A 23333-nucleotide genomic window follows, 5' to 3' on the forward strand; every position below is an offset into this window, starting at 1 on the left:
CGGTTGCAATTAATAGAAGTGCTAAATTACAAAACAACACTTATTGATAGGCACGAAGGGTAAGCACAAGGGTGATTAGTTTAATATTTGTAAGTGCTGTGCATTATTGATATTGGTTTTGAAGTATACAAACAGTAATGATGATGTTTCTAATTGGGTGGTGATGGAATTGGTGATCTCCATTGAGAAAGGGTTGAGGGGATTTAGTTCAGATGGATGTCGCGTGGCTAGTTAAATCCTGTGCCAACATGAGAGCCTAATGGAGAATGTCTTTATTCATTATTTCCTTGAATTGAGTGTTGCAGGCAAGCCCAGCATTTGTTTTGCATCTCGAATTGCGCTTGAGAAGCTGATGGTGTGCCACAAAAGGCTCTCTTCAAGTAAATGATTGCAAGTATCCACGTCAGGTGCACCCCATCTACATGGCAGCCTCTGTTGCTCGCCTGGTCCCTCTTTTCTTCTTCCTCTTCCTCCTGCTTCGTCTCTTGTGGACCCGGAAGGTAAACCTCTGGCACAATTGCTGGTGGTAACAGCTGTTTGGTCATGAGTGCCAGACTGTGGAGAATGCTACAAATCACTAGCATTCTGGACATCCTCTCAACTAAGCACTGCTGGACATGGCTCTCCTGACGGGACAAGGTATTTAAATATTTGTTTCGGGATCCCAATACTATTGCAGGTTTTTGAATACATCTCATTGCATGAATGCTCACCTGGTGCCTGGGTAGACATGGCTGCCACTGTTTGTCATTGGCGGAGGGATTGAATGTTTGTGGAAGGCGTATCAATCAAGCGGGCTGCTTTGGCCTGGCTGGTGTCGAGCTTCTTGAGTGTTGTTGGAGCGGCACTCATCCAGGCAAGTGGAGAGTATTCCATTACACTCCTGACTTGTGCCTTGTAGATGGTAGTCAGGCTTTGGGGGGGGTCAGGAGATGAGTTACTCACCATAGGATTCCTAGTCTTTGACCTACCGTGGTCACCACAATATTAATGTGGCTAGTCCAGTTCAGTTTCTGATCAATGGGAACCCCCAGGACGTTGATTGTGGGGGATACGTGATGGTGATGCCATTGAATGTCAAGGGGTGATGGTTAGATCCTCTCTTGGAGGAGATGGTCATTGCCTGGCACTTGTGTGGCGCGAATGTTACTTGTCACTTGTCAACACAAGCTTGGATATTATCCAAGTCATGCTGCATTGGACATGGACTGCTTCAGTGTCTGAAGATTCACAAATGGTGCTTTCTCTCTTCTGGCATGCTCTGCGCGGTGCGATTTTCCGGTGTGACTTTCCACTGTTGAGAGTCTACTGCTGGGAGCTGGAGGAGGGGGCGAGAGTGGTGACTTGCTCTGAATGAGCAACTTGATGAAGGTGTTGAAGAAACATTTTTGCAGATTTCTCATGACTTTATTGTACTGTTGACTGTTTATTTGGCTTTCTTTGTATAATTGAACTTTGTAGTGTTGTGTTGTACTGATATTCCGTCGCAAAAAGGTACTCGTGTGCCCATGCACAGAGCCTTTTCCTTGTTGGTTAATGGTTAGTGTGATATATGGACTGTTAAGTAGTCTGTGTTCATCTTTCTGTGTAAAGGTATTGTTGACGGTTTAAAAAACAAAATATTCTCAAGTGCATTCTCATGGGTACACAAGAGCCATGTCTCAGACGATAATTATTGCACAGTACGAAGTCTTACAACACCAGGTTAAAGTCCAACAGGTTTGTTTCGATGTCACTAGCTTTCGGAGCGCTGCTCCTTCCTCAGGTGAATGAAGAGGTCTGTTCCAGAAACACACATATAGACAAATTCAAAGATGGCAATCAATGCTTGGAATGCGACCATTAGCAGGTGATTAAATCTTTACAGATCCAGAGATGGGGTAACCCCAGGTTAAAGAGGTGTGAATTGCATCAAGCCAGGACAGTTGGTAGGATTTCGCAGGCCAGATGGTGGGGGATGAATGTAATGTGACATGAATCCCAGGTCCCGGTTGAGGCCGCACTCATGTGTGCGGAACTTGGCTATAAGTTTCTGCTCGGCGATTCTGCGTTGTTGCGCGTCCTGAAGGCCGCCTTGGAGAACGCTTACCCGGAGATCAGAGGCTGAATGAAGCGTTCTCCAAGGCGGCCTTCAGGACGCGCAACAACGCAGAAATGCCGAGCAGAAATTTATAGCCAAGTTCCGCACACATGAGTGCGGCCTCAACCGGGACCTGGGATTCATGTCACATTACATTCATCCCCCACCATCTGGCCTGCAAAATCCTACCAACTGTCCTGGCTTGATGCAATTCAACACCTCTTTAACCTGGGGTTACCCCATCTCTGGATCTGTAAAGATTTACTCACCTGCTAATGCTCGCATTCCAAGCATTGTTTGGCATCTTTGAATTTATCTATATGTGTGTTTCTGGAACAGACCTCTTCATTCACCTGAGGAAGGAGCAGCGCTCCGAAAGCTAGTGACATCGAAACAAACCTGTTGGACTTTAACCTGGTGTTGTAAGACTTCATACTGTGCTCACCCCAGTCCAACGCCGGCATCTCCACATGATAATTATTGCATCACACGTCAATCAAACTTTGAAGCCTGAACATGATGTTTCCCCTCACGGACATATCCAGAACTAGGGGGTGCAGTTTATAAATTAAGATGGACATGAGGAGGAATTTATTCCCTTCGAGGGTTTTTAACTTTTGGAATTCCCTATTGCAGAGAGCAGTGGAGGCTGGGTCTATGAATATATTCAAGGCTGCGTTAAACGGATTGTTTGATCTACAGGGGAGTCAAGGTTTTTGTGGAGAACAGGCAATAAAATGGAGTTGAGGCTATGATCAGATCTTCCATGATCTTATTGAAAGGCGCAGCAGACTGGAATGGACCATTTGACCTATTTTTGCTCCCATTTTTTATGTTCTTTTGGTGTTATCGTGTTATATAATGTTGTTACAAAACTATCTGCATCTCTAGTCCAGTGCAACTAAATCACTGCTATCTACCTGAAAATGTGAAAAACTTCCCAGCTTTAGCCTGTCTACATAAAGCAAGACATAAATTGCCCCTTAATTAGAAAAAATGAATTGGGTACTCTAAATATAAAATTTTAAAAAATTCACTCCCACCATTGCCGACAGAGAGTGGCAAATGTGTGTGTCATCTAGAAAATGCATGCTGCAACTCACCAGGGCCTCTTTGATAGCATCCTCCAAACACAAGGCCACTAGCATTAAGAACTTTTTAAAAATACTAATAAATTTAGAGTACCCAATTATTATTATTTTTTTTCCAATTAAGGGGCAATTTAGCATGGCCAATCCACCTAACCTGCACACCTTTGGGTTGTGGGGTTGAAACCCACGCAGACATGGGAGCATTGTCGTCAAGAATGACCAGGGCAGCAGACGCATGGAAATATCAGCAGGTTCCTCTCCAAGCTGCAAGCTGACCTAACTTGGAACTGTATCACTGTTCTTTCACTACCGCCAGGTCAAAGCCATGGAACTCCCTCGCCAGCAGCACTTTGGGTATACCTACACTAGATGGACAGCCAGGTAATGATAATTTCCCACAAGAGAGAATCTAACCATTCAAGAAGGTGGCTTGCCATCATCTTCTCAAGTGCAATTAGGATAAGCAATAATGCCCATTTGGGCAGCATATCCACACTCCATAAACATTTTAAAAATATTATATCATAGCTGTATAAGTTCCTGATCTAATTACAGCCTTAGATCAAACATGGTCAAAAGAGTTGAGCTCGGGAGGAGAGAAGTGACTGCCCTTCACATCAAGGCAATGTTTAACTGAATATCACGTCAAGCAAGACTGAAGTCAGTGGAAATCAGGGGAAATATTCTCCACTGGAATTGGAGTCATACCTGACACAAAGGAAGATGGTTGAGATTGTTGGAGGTGAATCATCTCAATCCCAGGACATCACTGCAGGAGTTCCTCAGGGTGTCCTTGGTCCATATTCAGCTGCTTCATCAATAATCTTCCTTCCAACATAAGGTCAGATGTGGGGATATTCACTGATGATTGCACAATGTTCAGCATAATTCATGACTCCTCAGATGCTGATACAGTCCATATCCAAAAGCAGCAAGCCCTGAACAATATTCAGGCTTGGGCTGATATGTGGTAAGCAACACAAGTGCCAGGCAATGACCATCTCCAACAAGAAACAATCTAATCATCACCCCTTAACATAATAGCATCACTTTCACTGAATCCTCACTATCAATATCCTAGCGTTTACCATTGACCAGAAACTGAACTGGACCAGTCACATAAATACTGAGCCTACAAGATCAGATTAAAGGCTAGAAATCTTGCAGTGAGTAACTCACTTCCTGACTCCATAAAGCCTGTTCAACATCTACAAGGTACAAATCAGTAGTGTGATGGAATACGAAAGGATGAGTGCATCTCCAATAACACTCAAGGAACTTGCCACCATCCCGAGCAAGGCAGCAGACTAGATTAGCAAGCTATCTACCACCTATAACATTGACCCTGACCATCATCGACAAACAATTGCAGCTGTATGTACCATCTACAAGATGCACTGCAGCAACTCACCAAGACTCCATAGACAGTATCTTCCAAACCCACTGTTGTACCTTTAGACTAACAGTACAACATTAATGAGTTTCCCAAGCACTTGGGTTTATTAATATAAGATCAGCAGAGGTTTATTGAATAACCTTCACTGTACACGTATTGACACTAGACTCTTCTAATAGCCCGTGAAGCAGCCAATGACGTTGCACACAACTACAATAAGCTACATATATAAAATCTCTCCCCCTTCACTTCTTAGGTCCATCACAACTAAGAACTAGTAATTTAACAGTCATTTGCATCTATATATAAGTACAGGCATATGATTACAGTGTAGTCACACAGTCAATGAGATAGACAATCAGGTGGGCGTCTATTTCTCACTGATTGTCTGCGCACTTCCGAGACTTTGACATTCTCGACCTTAGGTGGCAACCGTCGTCGACTTTCTTGGGGAAAATTAAAATGTCGGCAGAAGCAGCATTCCAAAGTGGGGGAGGGCGAGTAGGTGCAATATGGATGAGGGATGTACAGAAGGGGTTGGGTGGGAAAGGTCTATTTTACCATGTTGATGTTTATGTTATTATTATTGCTTTTGTTATTGTTTGTAGAGGGTGCCATCTCCGCTACTCCACTACTGGGCCGATATCTGGGGTTCGAATATCTGTGTGTGTCTCTCTCCAGCCGGCACTGAAACTTCAGAGGCCAGGGGATGTCGCACTGGGACACTTCCACTGAAGAGAGCACTGATTCAGGCCTGCCGTTTATTCCTAACCGACAGCCTGAGACTTATATCACACAGATCTCCAGACCCCTACCAATACCCAGGTGATTCTCTCTCTTGCCGGTGGTACAACACCCACCCGGTTCCTACTCCACTAGAGTAGCTTTCCCAAGAGAGAGAATAGGACACTGCTGTTTATTTCCTAACCAGCAGTCTGTCCTGAGTGAATCGCTCAAGATGACCCTCGATTCTTGAACCCGGAATTAAGGTGAGGAGTATTTTTAACAATGACTTGGTCAGAGATCGCTGGTGAAGGATTGAAGAATTTAAACGACTCCAATTAGCATCAAATCAAGATTTATTGTAAAACCCAGGTCAAAATCATCAACAGAAGAAACACAATAAAATCTTATGCTCTAATACAACTAAGTCTATTCAAAAGGTAATATAGCGGACACAACGAAAATTCTTACGGTTACACAGGTTTTAGCAAAATCACAAGGCACAAAACAAGTTCCCTTCCCCAAAGCCTCAACCACTATTAAAATCAAGGGAGTTTCGCAAGCTGCTGCGGGTTACTTACGGTCACAGGCTGCAGAGGTCAAGTCAGGGGTGCAGAGGTCGAGCCAGGAACGAAGAGCGCCCCAATTGAAAACACAGCCCCTTTTATATTGCTTTACCTGGCTTTGTTCTGTGATCGGCCAGCCCCTTTTGCATTGAAAAGGTAAGTTTTAAAGTTCCCGCTGGTCCCGCCCCCTTTGAGCCGGTCAGAGCTGTCGAGATGGGAGTACCTCCCCTAGGTCCGCCTCCAGTCTGTTTTTTGAGATAACGAGGTTGAGCTCCCTTGAAGATTTTCAAAGACTTCCATCTGCTCCGGAGATGCTGCTATGTTGATGGGGTGTTGATTGGATTCTGCTCTGGTGGAGGCCAGGTCATTTACATTTGCATGGGGCTATGACCATCCCATTGTCCTGCTTGCATGCAAGCCTCCTGTGTATTCCCGTGCCCCTTTGTCTGTGTCTTGATGTTATCTTGTTGTCTGGCTCCTTCTTCCTTGTAGCTCCTAGGGGGGTGTTTGTAAATATTTATGTGCTTATGTCCCCACTCAGCTCAGCGGGCCAAGCCTGCTGGGAAAACTGGTTCTGTTCCCTTGGCTGGAAAGTCAGTTTACAGTCTCTGAGTTTCTCCAAAAGGGCCGAATTGCCCGAAAACCTTACAGTTATAAAACTTTTGCAAATACTTCAATAAAAATATTTTTTTTTAAAAGAAGTACTTTCAGGTTCTCCAGTAGATGTCTCTATGTGGGAAGACATTACTGTCTCTTTTCCTGAGGGAAGACAAGCAGGTACTTTTTATGCATTCCTTTTTGCTGTAGATGAGTGAGAAGTTACACAGTCAGATGGAACAGAGACAGTTATCTCTTGACGCATTGGCGCGTGCTGACAATAACTGATCTACATGGCGTCTCCACACAAGGTCGTCTGTCATATGGACCGTGTAGGATATTGGACCAGTCTGAGCCAATGCAGGGACCCATGTCTCACTAGTGGTGTTCTTGGAGTTACTTTCTCATCTCAGTATTTGTGACTGTTTATTCCGCTCTACTATGTCAGATGTTTCCTCTGACAAAGGTAAATCAAAGGTAGTCTTCAGTTTCCTTTTCAACAATAACAAAGCAGTTAAACTTTGCATAGTTTCATGCATTGTATTATGATAAGTTGCAAGAAATGTGTTCACACGACGATGAAGTGAGCCTTGGTGTTTCAAAGCCTTCAGTGCGTGTTTCAAGGACTGGACAAGTCTTTCAGCCAAACCATTCATGAATGGATGGTAAGGTGTTGACTTAATGTGTTGAACTCCGCACATCTTGAAATAATCTTCAAAATCTTGAATTGTAAACGGACTCATTATCGCTCACAATCTGCCCAGGTTTTCTGAATCTCGCAAAGATTTTGTGGAGTTTCTCGCTGTTTTTTTCTTCAGTGGTTGACTGCACCAAGACCAACTCAGGCCACTTTGAGTGTGCATCTACAATGTCCTTCGAATGGACCAGCAAAGGCAATGTGTAGACGTTGCTAGGGCATTTTAGGACACTTCCATAGACACAATGGGGACAACTGTAGTCTTTTCTTTACCAGCACACATGACTGGCATAGTTCAGGTTTTTCTTCTATTTGGGGGTCCATTCCTGGCCACCAGAAATAGCTCTGAGCGAATTCTTTCATTTGAATTATGCCTGGGTGACCAATAGCAATGTGGAGAGGCAGTGACGTACTGGTGTTGTCACTGAACTAGTAAACCAGAAACCCAGGGTAATGCTCTGGGGACCCGGATTCGAATTCCGCCACTGCAGATGGTGAAATTTGAATTCAATAGAAATCTGGAATTAAAATTCTAATGATGACCATGAAACCATTGCTATTGTCGTAAAAATCGATCTGGTTCACTAATGTCCTTTAGGGAAGGAAATCTGACATCCTTACCTGGTCTGGCCTACAGGTGACTCCAGACCCACAGCAATGGGGTTGACTCTGAACTCCCCCCTTCAAGGGCAATTAGGGATGGGCAATAAATGCTGGCACAGCCAGTGACGCCCACATCCCATGAATGAGTAATGAAAAAAAATACACCCATGCAAAATTGAATGATTAGTTACTCTCATCCCCCCGCCCTGTGCTGTTAGCTCGAGTCTCCTGGAAATGTATGGTTTTAAATCTGGGTGTTTTCCTGCTATCCTCCCCTTTAATACCATTTCCAGTACCTTCCCCATCAAAGGATCATTTCTGGTATGATGTTGTACTTCAGTTACTGAAAAATGCTCAAACTGTGAACAGTAGAAAATATTATCATGACTAGGTGTTTTTTGGCCAACCGGTAAAGGTAAGCATGATAATGTACCCTCATTTCCATGATCTTCAAACTGATAGTACGTAATCTCATAATAAAGTGTTGGTAAGATTTATGACCATTGGTGGAGTCTACTTTCACCCAACAAAGGGGTATCTTTTTCTTTATGTGGCCCAAAAATAGCTGTTAAGGGTCTGTGGTATCAGCAATGTGAAGTGATGACCAAACAGGTACTGGTGGAATTTCCATACACCAAATATAATATTCAGTGCCACCTCCTGATTCTGCACTTATTAATGTACCAGATGCAAAAGCTATTGGTCTTTCTTCCCCTGAGGTAATATATGTGACCCCCACTGCTCCAACACCATACGGTGAAGCATCACACAGAAACATAGAAAATAGAAGCAGGAGCCTTATCCGCATTCATTATGATCGTGGATGTTCATCAAGTTCAATACCCTGATCCCGCCTTCCCCCCATATCCCTTGATCCCTTTAGCCCCAAGGAATTTATCTAATTCCTTCTTGAAATTACACAATGTTTTGGCCTCAACTACTTTCTGTGTTAGCAAATTCCACAGATTCACCACTCTCTGGCTGAAGAAATGTCTTGTCACCTCAGTCCTGAAAGATTTATCCCTTTTCCTTAAACTATGATACTTCGTTCTGGACACCTCACTATTGGGAACATTCTTTCCGAATCTACCCTGTCTAATCCTGTTAGAATGTTGTACGTTTCTATCAGATCCCCTCTCACTCATCTAAACTCCAATGAATATAATCCTAACTGATTTAGTCTCTCCTCATATGACAGTCCCGCCATCCCAGGAATTAGCCTGGTAAACCTTTGCTGCACTCCCTCCGTAGCAAGAACATCCTTCTTCAGATAAGGACACCAAAACTACACACAATACTCCAGGTGTGGCCTCACCAATGCCCCATACAATTGCAGTAAAACATCTCTATTCCATATACAAATCCTCTGGCTATGAAGGCCAACATACCATTTGCCTTCTTTACTGCCTCCCGTACCTGTGCGTGTACTTTCAGTGACTAATGCACAAGGACACCATGGTCTCGCTTAGTATGCAGCTCTCAAAATTTACACCCATTCAAATAATAATCTGCTTTCCTATTTTTTCTACCAAAATGGATAACCTCACATTTATCCACATTACATTGCATCTGCCATGCATGTGCCCACTCATTCAGCCTGTCCAAATCCCGCTGAAGCATTCCTGAATCCTCCTCACAGCTCACCCTCCCACCCAACTTTGTATCAATTTGGAAATAATGTATTTAGTTTCCTCGTCCAAATCATTAATATATAATGTGAACAGTTGGGGTCCTAGCACAGATCCCTGCGGTACCCCATTACTCACTGCCTGTCAATCAGTAAAAGACTCATTTATTCCAACTGTTTGCTCCCTGTCTGCTAACCAGCTGTCTATCCATCTCAAGAAACTACCCATAATCCCATGCGCTTTAACTTTACATATTAATCTGCTTTGTAAGGCCTTGTCGAAAGCCTTCTAAAATAAACCACATCCACCAGTTCTCCCTGGTCAACTCGACTTGTCACACCTTCAAAAAATTCTAGTAGATTTGTCAAGCATGATTTTCCTTTCGTAAATCCATGCTGATTTTTTCTGTTTACACCACTGCTTTCCAAATGCTGTGCTATGAAACCCTTGATAATGGACTCCAGCAACTTCCCTATGACTGACATTAGGCTCACATGCATTAGGTTCCCTGCTTTCTCTCCACCTCCCTTTTTGAATAGTGCGGTTGCATTCGCTACCCTCCAATCTGTAGGAGCCATTCCAGAGTCCAAAGAATTTTAGAAAATGACCACCAATGGATCTACTATTCCGAGGGCCACTTCCTTAAGTACACTGGAATGAAGATTATCAGGCCCTGGAGAGTTGTCCACCTTCAATCCCATTAATTTCCCCAAACCATTTCATTACTTATACTAATTTCCTTCAGCTCCTCACTAAAACTTGTGCTTCTCAGAACTTCTAGTACATTATCCATGTCTTCCTTTGTGAAGACAGAAACGAATTACGAATCTAGTTTCTCAGCCATTTCTTTGGTGCCCGTTATGAACTCCCCTGTTTCTGGCTGTAAGGGGCCTACATTAATTTTTATTAATCTTTTTATCTTTACAGAACCATATAAACTTTTACAGTCAGTTTTTATGTTCTACGCTAGCTTACTTTCAAATCCCCCTTCTTAATCAATCCCTTGGTCTGCCTTTGCTGAATTATAAACTGTTCCCAATCCTCAGGCCTATTGCTTTTTCTACCTAATTTGTATGCCTCTTCTTTGAACCTAATACTATCTCTAGTTTCCCTTGCAAGCCATGGTTTGGCCGCACTTCCCTTTCTACTCTTGCGCCAAATAGGAATAAGCAATTTTTGGAGTTCACCTATTTGTTCCTTGAATGCCTGCCATTGCCTGTCCGCTGGCCTTCCTTTCAGTAATGTTTCCCAGTCCATCATACCTCATGCCTCATACCATCATAGTTACCTTTATTTAGGTTCAGGACCTTGGTCTTGGAATCAACTACCTCACTATTCACCTTGATAAAGAATTCCATCCTATTATGGTCACTCATCCCAAGGATTCTCTCACAACTAGATTGCCAACTAATCCTTTCTCATTGCATAACACCCAGTCCAACATGGCCTGTTCCCTTGTTGGTTCCTCAACATACTGGTCCAGAAAACCATCCCGTACACACTCCAGAAATTCCTCCTCTATTGTACTGTGACTAATTTGACTCACCCAATCTATATGCAGATTAAAGTCACCCAGAATCACAGATGTTTCTTTATCACATCATCTCTGATGTCCTGTCTAATGCTATTCCCAACATTATCATTACAGTTTGGTGGTTTAAATACCACCCCTACAAATGTTTTTTGCCCTTGATGTTTCTTAACTCGACCCAGACAGGTTCCACATCATCTGTACTGATATCTATCCTCAACCTTTTATCAATATCTTCTTTAATCAACAGTGCAACTCCGCCACCTTTTCCTTTCTGTCTGTCCTTCCTAAGAACTGATTAGCCCTCAAGTTTAGTTCCCATCCTTGGTCACCAAGGAGCCATGTCTCTGTAACCCCAACTATATCATATCCCTTTACATCTATCTGCACAACTAATTCATCCATTTTATTTTGAATGCTCCCCGGGTTCAGGTACAAAACCTTAAGGCTAGTCCTTTTAATGTACTTTGTCCCATCCCGGATATTTTTTACAGTGTTATTATCTGATACAGGCCCTTGATTTCTTTGCCTATCACTTTCCTTAATTTCTTATTTGCCTTTTTCCTCTTGTTCTTGATTCCCCCTGCTCTGAATTCTTACATAGGTCCCATCCCCCTGCCGTATTAGTTTAAACCCTCCTTAACCGCTGAAGAAAGTATCTCCCCCCCAAGGACATCAGTTCTGGTCCTGCCCAGCTGTAACCCATCCAGTTTGTACAGGACGCACCACCCTCAGAACCGGTCCCAATGCCCCAAGAATCTGAAACCTACCTTCTCACACCATCTCTGCAGCCATGTATTCATCTGATACATCCTACTGTTTCTCCTTTGACAAGCACGTGGCACTGGCAATAATCCTGAGATTGTTACCTTTGAGATCCGACTTCACAACTTTCTTCCTAATTCCCTATATTCTGCTTTCAGGACCTCATCCCTTTCTTACCTATGTTGTTGGTACCGATGTGAATCACGGCCACTGGCTATTCACCCTCCGTCTCCAGAATGTCCTGTAACCTCTCCAAAACATCCTTGACCCTAGCACCAGGGAAGCAACATACCACCCTGGAGCCTCATTTGCGGCCACAGGCAAGGTGTAATGGTAACTTTGGGTTGAAATATACCAACACATCTGAGTTTTTTAGGGCTTCTTTTGCTGATTGGTATGTTTTTTGCATTCTGGTATCCATTGCCATGACTGTTTTGTGCACAATAAAGTATGTAACAGTCTCAATAGGGTTGCCAAGTTCTGGACGAATTTCCCATAGATTAACCCTAGGAATGACCTATGTTGAGTGACATTCGTTGGTCATGGCACCTTCATTGTACCTTCAATTTTTCGAGGTGCTTTATGTAGACCCTTACTGTCAATTACATGTCCAAGACATCACATTTGTCTTTCCTGACGTGCAACACATGTGTTTGAAATTTTCAATGTAGCTTCAAAGTGATTTAAATGTTCTTGGTCACTTGTGTTCGTTTTCAATATATCAGCTAACTAACACAGGACCCTGATAAACCACTTAGGATCTGGTTCTTTGAACATTAAAATAGAGCCAGAGTCAAAGTTATTCCAAAAGGCAATCTCTTGTGACGGAATTGGCTTTTGTGGGTGATGATATTGAGCAGGTGTTGGGATTCAACAGCCACATTAATTTGCAGGGAGGTCTGTGATAGTCAATCTTGCTGAATTTCTGTCCTCATTCTCGGCCTGCGAAAAAATCTTCAATCAATGGTAGCGGGTGTTGATCTGCACAAAGAACATGATTGATTGTCATTTTAAAATCGCCGCAGATACGAATTGTACCATCATGTTTCATAATAGCTACAATTGAGGTTGCCAAGTCAGTAGTAGTGACGGGTTCTAAGACTCCTGCTTCCACAAGCCTCAGTATCTGAGTTTCTACCTTCGGGCGTAGTGCGTAGGGCACAGCTCTAGCCTTTAGGAATTTGGGTTGGCTATTTTCCTTTAAACTTCAGAAACATTTGTACATCTTTCATAGACCCCAGTGTCCCTTCAAAAACACTGCTGCATTTTTCCATTAAAGTCTGTAAATTGGACTTTGAATCCACTAAACTGTTGACAGTGTTCCGGTTCAGTTAAATCCTTTCCAGCCAAAGAGAGCTGGAAAACCTCCTCGCACCACATGGAGCGGTCTCTCTGCGGTTCGTCCACTTAGCTCAACCTTGACTGTGATGTAACCTTGCAGTGGCACTATCTCTTCAGTGTACATCCTCAAGATCACATCTATTGGCTTCAAAGGCAAGTGGTTCAGTTTCCGTTCATAGATGGTCTCAGGAATTAGGGAGATGCTAGCCGCCAGTGTTGACCCCCATTTTAATAGGTTGACCATTTAGTTTTGTCACTACCCAAAAACAGTGTCACTCACCCTGGACTGAGAGCATGTTCAACTTCAATTCTTCATCAGAATGTTTTAGTTTCATTGTGCTTGTTATTCCTTTCTTCCACATTATGCATTTTCTTTGTTGAATTTGTTTTGTTTCTTCCTTTAAATTAATTCAGTGTCTTCCTTTGAGCGTTCTTCTTTGAAGAATTCACTTTACTCCAGCAAGCTCTTACTGTGTGACCAGTTCTGCCACAATTTTTACATGGGCTGTTCTTGCCCCAGCAATCAGCCAGTGAATGGCCCGTTTTTTGAACAGCAATGACTGTTGCTGGGTAGACTTCTTCTGGGCAGTAGCCAGTTTATAGATCCTCATGCTGACTCCGAGCTGAGAAGCCTCTTGAGCTGCAAGCTCCAATGCAACCGCAATACCTAACACAGTTTTCAGACTTAATTCACGCTCTGTTAGTAACTTTCTTTGAATGGCTTTATTCTTTAACCCACACACTGAACAGTTAGCTAAATAATAATGGAAACTCTGCATAAGATTTACATGATGTGGAGATGCCGGCGTTGGACTGGGGTGAGCACAGTACGAAGTCTTACAACACCAGGTTAAAGTCCAACAGGTTTGTTTCGATGTCACTAGCTTTCGGAGCGCTGCTCCTTCCTCAGGTGAATGAAGAGGTCTGATCCAGAAACACATATATAGACAAATTCAAAGATGCCAAACAATGCTAGGAATGCGAGCATTCCTAGCATTGTTTGGCATCTTTGAATTTGTCTATATATGTGTTTCTGGATCAGACCTCTTCATTCACCTGAGGAAGGAGCAGCGCTCCGAAAGCTAGTGACATCGAAACAAACCTGTTGGACTTTAACCTGGTGTTGTAAGACTTCGTACTAAGATTTACAGTTCTCTGAATCCTCATCAAAAGAGCCCATTGCATCAAAGTTTCCTGCCAATTTTCATGGTATCGGAAAATCAGAGAACTTGACACTTTGCTTAATTCAGTACTCTGGTTCGATAAAGATGGATCACCAACTCAAAACAGCTTTACTTAATTTGTAAGCTATGAATATCTTTGTTCCTAGCCCTACTCTACCTCCATGCCTTACTATACTGCACGTGGCAAGCCCCGCAGTCTGACTCCTCAGATTGCCGGTTTAAATCCAGTGTGCTCCTTCCTTTGACATTTTTGCCCTGCACCCTTACTGGTTCTAATCTAGGTATGATTTTCGGACCTTCTGTTAATCTGCAGATCAATAGATCTGTCAAAGCGGCTCAACACCGGAGACTTTTCTCAAAACAGATTTTCTTTCTTCTTCTGATCTGGATTTCAACGCCAGTTTTAATTTTGTTAACTGTTGTATCTTTAGACAGTACAAAATTAATGAGTTGCCTGAGCATGTGGGTTTTATGTAAGATCAACAGAGGTTTATTGAATTGGCCTTCACTGTACAAGGTTTGGCACTGGACTCCCCCAAAAGCCTGTGAAGCAGCCAATGATGTCACATGTGTCATGTGACTCTGTTTTTAAAGAGACATTGCACACAATTACAGTAACCCACATATATAACACCAATGACTTCTACCACCGAGGGGAGTAGGTAGCATTGGAACACCAACACCAGCAAATTCGCTTCCAAGTCACACACCATCCTACCTTAGAACTATATCATCTTTCTTTCATTGACTCTGAGTCAAAATCTTGGACCTCCCTCACTGACAGTGCTTTATGTGTATGTACACCAGACGGATCACAGTGGTTCAAGATGGCGGCTCACCACCACCTTCTTACAGGCATTTGAGTATGGGCAATAAATGATGGTTTAGCCAATGATACATCCTGTGAAATAATAAAAAGTGATGTCTGACCAAATTATTCACTGCTTCTAAATATTCAAACAACAAGCGTTTTGTGCAAAAGTGGTCTTAATTATAAATAATACAAGAGCAATAATAAAGTGTACAGACAAATTGGAACAAAAATGCGTATTAATTTTTCCTGTTTAGTTTAAACAACATCAGAAAGCAAAGTTCTCCAGTTAACGGACACAGTCATCTGCTGTCACTTGAACCTATTTTAGAGGGATTTCCAACTTACCGTAATTGAGTGGGAGGCCCAGGACTGTCCAGGTACATAGAGAACATACAGCACTACAGCGCAGTACAGGCCCTTCGGCCCTCGATGTTGCGCCGACCCGTGAAACCACTCTAAAGCCCATCTACACTATTCTCTTAACATCCATATGTCTATCCAATGACCATTTGAATGCCCTTAGTGTTGGCGAGTCCACTACTGTTGCAGGCAGGGCATTCCATGCCCTTACTACTCTCTCAGTAAAGAACCTACCTCTGACGTCTGTCCTATATATATCTCCCCTCAATTTAAAGCTATGTCCCCTCGTGCTAGACATCACCATCCGAGGAAAATGGCTCTCACTGTCCACCCTATCTAATCCTCTAATCATCTTGTATGCCTCAATTAAATCACCTCTTATCCTTCTTCTCTCTAACGCAAACAGCCTCAAGTCCCTCGGCCTTTCCTCATAAGATCTTCCCTCCATACCACGCAACATTCTGGTAAATCTCCTCTGCACCCTTTCCAATGCTCCCACATCCTTCCTAAAATGCAGTGACCAGAATTGCACGCAATACTCCAAACGCAGCCACACCAGAGTTTTGTACAGCTGTAACATGACCTCATCGCTCCGAAACTCAATCCCTCTACCAATAAAAGCTAACACACCGTATGCCTTCTTAACAACCCTCTCAACCTGGGTGGCAACTTTCAGGGATCTATGTACATGGACACCGAGATCTCTCTGCTCATCCACACTGCCAAGAATCTTACCATTAGCCCAGTACTCTGTCTTCCTGTTATTCCTTCCAAAATGAATCACCTCACACTTTTCTGCATTAAACTCCATTTGCCACCTCTCAGCCCAGTGCTGCCGCTTATCTATGTCCCTCTGTAACTTGTAACATCCTTCCGCACTGTCCACAACTCCACCGACTTTAGTGTCATCTGCAAATTTACTCACCCATCCTTCTACGCCCTCCTCCAGGTCATTTATAAACATGACAAACAGCAGTGGCCCCAAAACAGATCCTTGTGGTACACCACTAGTAACTGGACTCCAGTCTGGACATTTCCCATCAACCACCTCCCTTTGTCTTCTTCCAGCTAGCCAATTTCTGATCCAAACTGCTAAATCTCTCTGAATCCCATGCCTCCGTCTTTTCTGCAGTAGCCTACTGTGGGGAACCTTATCAAATGCTTCACTGGAATCCATATACACCACATCAACTACTTTATCCTCATCCACCTTCTCAAAGAACTCAATAAGGTTTGTGAGGCACGACCTACCCTTCACAAAACCATGTTGACTATCTCTAATCAAATTATTCCTTTCCAGATGGATATACATCCTCTCTCTTATAAAACTTTCCAAGACTTTGCCCACAACAGAAGTAAGGCTCACTGGTCTATAGTTATCGGGGCTGTCTCTACTCCCCTTCTTGAACAAGGGGACAACATTTGCTATCCTCCAGTCTTCTGGCACTATTCCTGCAGACAAAGATGACTTAAAGATCAAAACCAAAGGCTCAGAAATCTCCTCCCTAGCTTCCCAGAGAATCTTAGGATAAATCCCATCCGGCCCAGTGGACTTATCTATTTTCACACTTTCCAGAATTACTAACACCTCCTCCTTATGAACCACAAGCCCTTCAAGTCTAGTAGCCTGAATCTCAGTATTCTCCTCGACAACACTGTCTTTTTCCTGTGTGAATACTGACGAAAAATATTCATTTAGCACCTCTCCTATCTCCTCGGACTCCATGCACAACTTCCCACCACTGTCCTTAACTGGTCCTACTCTTACCCTAGTCATTCCTTTATTCCTGACATATCTATAGAAAGCTTTAGGGTTATCCTTGATCCTACTTGCCAAAGACGTCTCATGTCCCCTCCTGGCTCTTCTTAGCTCTCTCTTTAGGTTCTTCCTAGCTAACTTGTAACCCTCGAGCGCCCTAACTGAACCACCATGTCTTATCTTTACATAAGCCTCCTTCTTCCTCTTGACAAGTGTTTCGACTGCTTTAGTAAACCACGGTTCCCTCGCTCGACCACTTCCTCCCTGCCTGACAGGTACATACTTATCAAGGACATGCAGTAGCTGTTCCTTGAACAAGCTCCACATTTCCATTGTGCCCATCCCCTGCAGTTTTCCTCTCCATCCGATGCATCCTAAATCTTGCCTCATCGCATCATAATTGCCTTTCCCCAGATATAACTCTTGCCCTGCGGTATATACCTATCACTTTCCATCACTAAAGTAAACGTAATCGAATTGTGGTCACTATCACCAAAGTGCTCACCTACCTCCAAATCTAACACCTGTCCTGGTTCATTAGTTGAGAGAGGCGGTGGCATGGTAGTAATGTTAGTGGACTCGTCATCCAGAGATCCAGACAAGTGCTTTGGGGGCATGGGTTCAAATACCCCCATGGGATTTAAATTCTAGGGGCTGATTTAGCACAGGGCTAAATCGCTGGCTTTGAAAGCAGACCAAGGTAGGCCAGCAGCACAGTTCAATTCACGTACCAGCCTACACGAACAGGCGCCGGAATGTGGCGACTAGGGGCTTTTTACAGTAACTTCATTTGAAGCCTACTTGTGACAATAAGTGATTTTCATTTCATTTGGGGCAGCACGGTAGCATTGTGGATAGCACAATTGCTACACAACTCCAGGGTCCCAGGTTCGATTCCGGCTTGGGTCACTGTCTGTGCACATCCTCCCCGTGTGTGCGTGGGTTTCCTCCCGGGTGCTCCAGTTCCCTCCCACAGTCCAAAGATGTGCAGGTTAGGTGGATTGGCCATGCTAAATTGCCCTTAGTGTCCAAAATTGCCCTTAGTGTTGGGTGGGGTTACTGGGTTATGGGGATAGGGTGGAGGTGTTGACCTTGGGTAGGGTGCTCTTTCCAAGAGCCGGTGCAGACTCGATGGGCGGAATGGCCTCCTTCTGCATTGTAAATTCTATGGTAATCTATGATTACCCAGTACCAAATCCAATATGGCCTCGCCTCTCATTGGCCTATCCACATACTGTGTCAGGAAACCCTCCTGCACACATTGGACAAAAATTGACCCATCTAAAGTACTCGAACTATAGCGTTTCCAGTCAATATTTGGAAAGTTAAAGTCCCCCATAACAACTACCCTGTTGCTTTCGCTCCTATCCAGAATCATCTTTGCAATCCTTTCCTCTACATCTCTGGAACTTTTTGGAGGCCTATAGAAAACTCCTAACAGGGTGGCCTCTCCTTTCCTGTTTCCAACCTCAGCCCATACTACCTCAGTAGACGAGTCCTCATCAAACGTCCTTTCTGCCACCGTAATACTGTCTTTGACTAACAATGCCACCTCTTCACCTCTTTTACCACCTTCCCTGAGCTTACTGAAATATCTAAACCCCAGCACCTGCAACAACCATTACTGTCCCTGCTCTATCCATGTCTCCGAAATGGCCACAACATCGAAGTCCCAGGTACCAACCCATGCCGCAAGTTCACCCACCTTATTCTGGATGCTCCTGGCATTGAAGTAGACACACTTTAAACCACCTTCCTGCCTGCCGGTACACTCCTGCAACTTCAAAACCTTACTCATGACCTCACTACTCTCAACCTCCTGTATACTGGAGCTACAATTCAGGTTCCCAATCCCCTGCTGATCTAGTTTAAACCCTCCTGAAGAGCATTAGCAAATCCCCCCCCCAGGATATTGGTACCCCTCTGGTCCAGGTGTAGACCATCCCGTTTGTAGAGGTCCCACTGACCCCAGAATGAGCCCCAATTATCCAGAAATCTAAAACCCTCCCTCCTGCACCATCCCTGTAGCCACGTGTTCAACTCCTCTCGCTCCCTATTCCTCGTCTCGCTAGCACGTGGCACGGGTAACAACCCAGAGATAATAACTCTGTTTGTCCTAGATCAAAGTTTCCACCCTAGCTCCCTGAATTCCTGCCTTACATCCCTATCCCTTTTCCTACCTATGCCTAATTACCTGGCAATTGCACAGGCTTCCCATAGGGAAGCGATGTGGGGATCCCATTGGTTTCCCAGACAGTGGCCGAGACCCAATCGCACTCATTAAATTCCACCCGTAGTCTCCACGGTAACAAGAAAAAGGATTACTTTTCAGTTAAAATAGGCATGATCCATTTCATTGTTTAAGAACTCTGAAATTCAGTCAGCTGAAATAAGCATAATTGCAACATACAAATTATTTTTAATTAATAGAGTGAAAAAGATTTTAATTACCACGGGTACTGATTATTTTTCCCAGAATAGATGGATTCTAAAAGCAAAATGAAGTAAACTGAAGAGAATCAATTCAGCCCAAGCAGGGCAGAAAATTAATTTGTTTGCAATTTTTAATGGAAAGAGTAGATGAATATAGACAGTTTCCAACACAAATAGAGAGTGCTAATGGACAATTCATCCATTTTTAATACAGCCCTGAAAATCCTTAACACTCCAAAGACAGATTTGTGAAAAGTTATGAGAAAATCACTTTTTATTTTTTCTGGCCTTGTTAAACTCATTGATAAGAAGCTTTGTGTTGCATCCCAAAACTGCAGAATCAAATCACAATGTAAGAATTTTATCCCAGGTTATACCTCAAGTTTGTGAGCTGCGTTTATGGTTAGTAGCACAGAACTGAAGGACACACAGCATTTTTTTTTGAAGAAATGTTTATTTATTGAGATTTTACATTACAGAGAATAGAACATAGAACATAGAAAATACAGCACAGAACAGGCCCTTCAGCCCACGATGTTGTGCCGAACCTTTGTCCTAGATTAATCATAGATTATCATTGAATTTACAGTGCAGAAGGAGGCCATTCGGCCCTTTGAGTCTGCACCAGCTCTTGGAAAGAGCACCCTACCCAAACTCAACACCTCCACCCAACACCAAGGGCAATTTGGACATTAAGGGCAATTTATCATTGGCCAATTCACCTAACCCGCACATCTTTGGACTGTGGGAGGAAACCGGAGCACCCGGAGGAAACCCACGCAGACACGGGGAGGACGTGCAGACTCCGCACAGACAATGACCCAAGCCGGAATCGAACCTGGGACCATGGACCTGTGAAGCAATTGTGCTATCCACAATGCTACCGTGCTGCCCTTAAGAACAAATAAATCTACACTATATCATTTTCCCGTAATCCATGTACCTATCCAACAGCTGCTTGAAGGTCCCTAATGTTTCCGACTCAACTACTTCCACAGGCAGTGCATTCCATGCCCCCACTACTCTCTGGGTAAAGAACCTACCTCTGATATCCCTCCTATATCTTCCACCTTTCACCTTAAATTTATGTCCCCTTGTAATGGTGTGTTCCACCTGGGGAAAAAGTCTCTGACTGTCTACTCTATCTATTCCCCTGATCATCTTATAAACCTCTATCAAGTCGCCCCTCATCCTTCTCTGCTCTAATGAGAAAAGGCCTAGCACCCTCAACCTTTCCTCGTAAGACCTACTCTCCATTCCAGGCAACATCCTGGTAAATCTTCTTTGCACCTTTTCCAGAGCTTCCACATCCTTCCTAAAATGAGAATAATGCAACAAAGTTACAAAAAAGTACGTCGCCATAAGAAGGAAGGAAAAAAAACGGCTTAACATGCACAAGAACAGGATGGAACAGGAGAACGACATCACAATCGGCTTGATGCAATCATTAGGCAAGACTAGATATGCAGACAGCCCCAATAGAGACCGAGGGAGAAACAGGATATGATCATGAAAACATGTCAAAACGGTGCCGGGATCCCCACCATCCCATGCCGCACAAGCCCGCAATCATCACGAGAAATCAGGGTAAACGTCTTACTCCATGATAGGGTGAGCACCAAACTGCACCCCCCTCAACCCCAGCAGCTTCAACAGCATCAACAGCCCGTCACAGCCTCCTCTTTCCAGATATCAGACCCATCTGCCCCCATGTAGGAGCCAAGAACGGATTTGTCATGCCCACCCTTACAAAAACAAGAGAAAACACACACATACCCCAGTTCTAAGGGCAGGTAGATGCTTGCCGCACAACCGAACTAAACCCCAAACCAGGCCCAGGGCAGAACCAAAATCATTCCAGACAATTGTGAAGAGAAGACCAGCAACTACAAAGTGTTCGGATTATGGTCAAGCCTGCAGGGCTTCCCAAGGGAAATAACAAATAATAGAAGAGCTAAAACTACTCAAACTATCCCACTAGATGTAAAACCTTCAGGGCTAACCCACCTGCGGTGGCATGGTAGCACCATGGTTAGCATTGTTGCTTCCCAATGGCAGGGACCTGGGTTTCGATTCCCAGCTTGGGTGACTGTCTGTGTGGAGTCTGCATGTTCTCCCCCTGTCTATGTGAGTTTCCTCTGGGTGCTCCGGTTCATCCCACAGTCCAAAGATGTGCAGGATAGGTGGATTGGCCATGCAAAATTGCCCTTAGTGTCCAAAAAGGTTGGTGTGGTTACTGGGTTATGGAGATATAGGCAAGTAGGGTGTTCTTTCCAAGGGTTGCTGCAGTCTTGATGGGCCGAATGGCATCCTTCTGCACTATAAATTCTATGATTCTGTGATTCTATGACCTGACAACAAAGGATCGGGACCTTAGAGGGTGATAAGAAAAAACACCCCCCTCCTCCAACCACAAGAATTATAAAACAAAAAAACCATAAGGAGTAAAACTGTGCACAAAACACATTTCCCATAATTGACTCAATATGATTTTGCTTGAACAGCATGATCAATAACACCACCATCATGCTCACATTTCGCACTCCCCTGCAGGAAAAATGACAGCAACAAATAATCAACAACATGGTCAACAGGGAGTAATGTTCAGGATTATAGAAGAACCACAGTGTTAATTGCAGGATAAAGGCATCTTCCATGTTGCACGAGAAGGCAAAGGGTAAATAGAATCAAAGAGCATTCTTCAGGGTCTCTCAAGGATTCCAGCGATCAAAGCTCGAGACACCATCACTTCCACCATGCCGTCTCTGACTTCCAGGTGGTCCACAGCCTAGGCCCCGGCTGCGGGGAATGACTCGATCCACTCAGCCACCTCCAATCCCTCACGACATGCATCGAGAACAGGACAATATAGGACTAGTGATCGATGGGCACAACTGATTCCTGGCTTCGAAGACAGGGTACGTTGTGCTCCATCGAATCTGATGCACCCAGTCTCTAAATCAAGATTACCAAGGAATGACAGCCAATTTTCAAACTCAATTGGGAAATTGCCTCCCACCTCACACCAGGAGCCAGGCTCAGGGGCACACCCCACCCGGCCTCCATCTCCTGAACTCACCAGGATAGACAATGCAAGCAGGATCGCAAAGACATGAAGATGGCCCCTAACCAGGGACAGTGCTCTTTCGAGTCCAAAAATCTTCTCATGTGCTTCCATCGTTCTTCTAAAGGCAGCCCACAATTCTTCAAAGTGAGCTCTATCGATCTGCACTGCAGAGCCAAGATCCTCAGCCAAGACAACATTTTCCATGGCGGCCATCATCCAGGTGCACACAGCACCGCTAAGGCAAGAGTTGGGCACCACTGCAGCCTCATCTAAATGCCACAAACAAAGAATTTAACATTTTATCTTGGCTCTTCCTCACAAAATCACCAAACAGGAACATTTAGGGACATGGCGCAAACCATATAGCTCAAGAAAAAGCAAATATGAAATGTGCACCAGGATGAAATGAAAGATTAAAAGTTGAGCAGAGTTGGAGCATGGATGTAGTGACATTGGCAGGAACATTAAAATGCAGCAGGAAGAGAAGGAGAAGCAGTAAAAGGAATAAGGGAGCATTTAACACTGGAGCAGGAAATAGTCAGAGACTCATTAAAGCCACAGGTTTAACAGGGCAGTTTTGGACAGCTGAATTGGGTAGGGTGAGCATCAAAACCACCAGATGTAATTTGCAAAAGGTATAGGCCATGACTCATAAATCTGATTGAATCTTTTTGGAGCAATGGCTAAAATAATGAACA

This window comes from Scyliorhinus torazame, chromosome 6, assembly GCF_047496885.1.
Source record: "Scyliorhinus torazame isolate Kashiwa2021f chromosome 6, sScyTor2.1, whole genome shotgun sequence".
In the NCBI taxonomy this organism is placed as follows: Eukaryota; Metazoa; Chordata; class Chondrichthyes; order Carcharhiniformes; family Scyliorhinidae; genus Scyliorhinus; species Scyliorhinus torazame.